Here is a 4,255-nt window from a genome sequence, read left to right on the forward strand (position 1 = left end):
GCAGCGGACAGATCGATGTCACTTCCCAGGTGGTTGTGTCCCGCTGTGCAGTCAGGATTGTACTTGGTAATGTCTCCAAGTTACCATGGATATAGGCTTTCTCTCAAAACCCCGTTTGAGCTGTCAGTCCTGGTGCAGCTGCATCATACCCCGATGCACATACCGCTAAAATTGGTACCGGTTGGAAGTACTTGTAGTCGATTTTTGGTAAGCTGATTTGTTTAGTCAAGTTTTAAGCTTTTTATCCCCTTCTCTTCCAGGGTTTTACTGCAGGTGATGACCGATTGCCATGAGTTCCAATATTTTCCTCTGATTTGCTGTTCACTGGGCTGAAGTGAGGGATGGCTACGGAATCCAAGTACAGCATCATTCGAGAAGTGGGCCGGGGGAGCTATGGGGTGGTTTACGAGGCCATCGCTAATCAAACGAGAAGCAAAGTAGCTGTAAAAAGGATGCACTGTAACGTGCCCGAAAACGTGGAGCTGGCTCTGCAGGAGTTCTGGGCCCTGCAGAGCATCCAGAGGCAACATGAAAACGTGATCCAGTTGGAGGAGTGTATCCTGCAGAACGGCCAAGTCTTCCAGCCCATCAGTCACCGTTACAGGAAATCAGACAGCCATTTGCTGCTCATCGAGACCTGCCTGAAAGGGCGGAGGTGCATGGATCCCAGATCGGTCTGCTTTCTGTGGTTCGTGATGGAGTTCTGCGATGGTGGCAACATGAACGAATACCTGCTGTCTCGCAGCCCCGACGCTCAGCTGAACAAGAGCTTCATGCAGCAGCTCAGCAGCGCCGTGGCTTTCCTGCACAGAAACCAGATAGTGCATAGAGACCTGAAATCTGACAATATTCTGATTTCTCATAGGCATGGAAGTCCCATAGTGAAGGTAAGGGAATAGAGCTTTGCCGGAACAAGTATGTGGGCTACGTGCTTGCGCATCACGTGCTTTGGATTGGGCTTTGGGAAGTCCTACAAGGAAGCTTAAGGGGACTTTTTATAAGGACCTGTGGTGACAGGACAAGGGGTAACGGGTTTAAATTGAAAGTGGGGAGTTTTAGATTAGATATCAGGAAGAAGTTCTTCCTACAGAGGGTGGGGAGGCACTGGGACAGGTTGCCCAGAGAAGCTGTGGATGGCCCATCCCTGGGAGTGTCCAAGGCCAGGCTGGATGAGGCTTGGAGCAACCTGGTCTAGTGGAAGGTGTCCCTGCCCATGGCAGGGGGGTTGGAACTAGATGATCTTTAAGGTCCCTTCCAACCCAAACCATCCTATGATTCTGTAGTGTCAGAATACTTGTAATAAGCGTACTCGGAACATCTGATATCAGTTGTGGGCTCCTGTTTTTTAAGAAGTCCTGGAAGGGAGTAGAGGTGTCACTGCTCTGTTTACAGAAACACCCTTCATCCACTGCTTATCCTGTTGAGAGGAGCCGTTATGGGCTGTTTGACTTTTGCACGCTCAATAATCAGATCACGATCAAAGATGAAGCAATATTTTTCTGTTCCCTTAAACTTTAAGAACACGCTGCCCTGTTACAACAGCTCGTGCTTCCGATACTGCTGCCTCAAGCACATATCGATGTTCGGGGGAGGTGGGGAGCGCCTTTGAGCTTCCTGTTGGTACCCTGATGGAGGTGAAGACTGGCTCGCTCCTTTTCTTGTAGCACCAGGCTGAAAGTCTATACGGTTGCTTCTTGAAAAGCTGGGAGCCAGCTCACTCCTGAGCTTACAGTTCCTCAGACATTCCGTAGTTAGGCATAAAACAATAGGTCGGGGCGTTGTAGGTAACTCATGGCTGGGCTGTTCGGATCAATACTGGTATCTCTACTTTGACCTGTAAAGCTGTCAAGGGACACTTAAAAACTGTCATCTTGAGCACTGTGGATAACAACGGTAATGCCAGAGGTTCCGTGCAGTCAGTGCGGAACGGTAAGAGCTGCTTCTACCGTAGGTGTTGTTTGAGGTATGTTTATGCCCAGTTAGACGTAACCAGAATGAACTTCACAGAAAGATAACACTTGGGTACCTGTTATGCCCAGCTTAGGAAGGAGAAAAACCAACAGGAAAGGGGTTTTGGAACAGCCAGCTAACAACAAACCAGCTCTTGGTTTCACCAGGGTTGTCACCCGACGCGTCGGTGCCGTGCCGCGGTGGAGTGCGGAGCGGAATTCCCTGAGCTGCCGTTTGTAAACGCGCTTGTGAACTTGGTGTTTGTGACTAACTGAGTTTGCTTTTCCTGCCTTGCAGGTAGCGGATTTTGGCCTCAGCAAGGTGTGTCAGGGGAAAGGGAACGTGAACCAGCATCGCTTCTCCTCTGCCTGCGGGTCGAACTTCTACATGGCTCCGGAAGTGTGGGAAGGTCACTACACTGCCAAGGCTGACGTATTTGCCCTTGGGATCATTTTCTGGGCTATGGTCGAGAGGATCACCTTCCGTGATGGGGATACTGAGAAGGAATTGCTCGGTGAGGATCAGATCAGTGCTGTCCTGTCGTCAGTGGATGTTCTGGATCCGTAGAGATCCTCTGAGAGGTGTCCTCCTGGGCTTAGTTACAAATGCTCTGGTGTAGATGCTTTGGATATGGCTTTTTCCAGGAATTTGCAAGCACCTTGCAACCCAAAATTGGGGCGTTTTGGGGGGTTTGGGTTTTTAAGACTGCAAAGAAATCTCTTTTTCTTTAGCATGCGTTGCTTCTAACTTGGTCGCTTCTCATGCAGCGTTTCCAGGCCTTGAAGCCATATCGCTAAGGCAGAGGGAATGCTTTTCATATTTACAAATCACTCTTTTATTTGGAAGATCATTCCTTCTGCCAGATTTTTCAAAAATACCCTTGGGGGGGATTTTAAGGTTAAGGGAAAGATTGCTTTTGACTTCTCTGCCGTCAGGCCTTCCTCACCCGAATGCTCTTCCAAAATGGATTTGGCCTTTATTGTCACTGAAGAAATGCGAGACATCAAACCCCTCGTAGCTGTGGGTGAGGCATCTGTCTTGCAGCTACGCTCCTGAGAAAGGATTTGGTATTTGTAGACTTCCATTTGCTCAGAAACACTTTTAATGCTCTTCAAACCAAAACCTTTCTAGAACTGGGTTTGCTTGTATCCTTGACTTGGCATAACCAAGGGACGGGTGCGCTCACAGCACTGAAAGGATGTTCCAAGGAGCCAAATAATAAACTGGGAAAGGATGTTTTAGATAAGCTTCGCTGCCATCTGGCTGAGTTTCCTCGCCGTTTCGAGCCGAGATCCTCGCAGGATGACTCGTCCCATGGCCTGCTCGCTCGCTCTCCCCACCTCCTCCTTCCCCTAGATCTCCCACGTATATCCACGCTTGAAGTACTTTACTAAATGATTTCAGAAAAGTATATTGCAGTGAAAAATCCATCTGCAGAGGAGAGAATGCCAGTCGTGCACATTAGCATAATAATTGAAGACATCTACCCGCCCAGGCTCTGAGATCACAGCATACCTGCCTGTCTTCCTTTGAAACCTTTAAATCCTTAAAGGGGAATTCCTACGGAGGAGGCAATTGTGCTACCCCTTTAGTTGGCTTTTTTTTTCCCCCCATCTTCCAAGTAGGCTCAGTTCTAATTGTATTTTTTATTTCATTTAAAAATGCCAAACACCGATCAATGCTTTTGTCCCTGCCCACAGAAACAAGCACATGCCTGCAGCTGAGGCCAAAGCATGAACAGATTTCATTAAAACAGCTCCCCGCCAACTTGAGATAAGGAGTTTGCAAGGCCAACCTTCTCTGTGCCCAGACAGGTCACTGCCTTTGAAACACTTACTCTTTGCAGAACAGCTTCACTGAGCAAAGCTGGTTTTACTGTCTGTTTTGGAGGCCGGTTAATCATTTTCAACAACCGGTGAAATTATTTAGATTACCAGGGGCAAATTTACATTTCCCTCCCTTAATCTTGCCGAGGAGAAGCTGGCTAAGGGTAGATGGTGTGTACTGTCATTCTAACTGAAAATTGTTTGATTAACTGAGCAAATAAGTCTTGTGGTTAACTCTTTCCTGTCACGAAAGCGCAGCCTCTTCCCTCTCTCTGCTAGACCTTCCCACCCTGTGAATAGGGTGAGGTGGAGGAAGTTAGGGCCTGTAAAAGTCACACAGAATCACTAAGGTTGGAGAATGCCTGTCAGATCATCCAGTCCAACCACCAACCCAACACCACCGTACCCACCAGACCGTGTCCTCAAGTGCCACGTCTACACGTTCCTTGAACACCTCCAGGGATGGTGACTGCACCCCT

At 48.4% G+C, this 4,255-nt stretch overlaps 1 pseudogene; it reads left to right on the top strand.

Moving 5' to 3' along the window:
- The first annotated feature begins 264 nt into the window (after nt 1-264).
- On the top strand, nt 265-2,464 carry LOC104503701 (annotated as a pseudogene).
- Nucleotides 2,465-4,255: the final 1,791 nt, after the last annotated feature.

The sequence above is a fragment of the Eurypyga helias genome, unplaced genomic scaffold (genome assembly GCF_000690775.1).
Source record: "Eurypyga helias isolate BGI_N326 unplaced genomic scaffold, ASM69077v1 scaffold37386, whole genome shotgun sequence".
In the NCBI taxonomy this organism is placed as follows: domain Eukaryota; kingdom Metazoa; phylum Chordata; class Aves; order Eurypygiformes; family Eurypygidae; genus Eurypyga; species Eurypyga helias.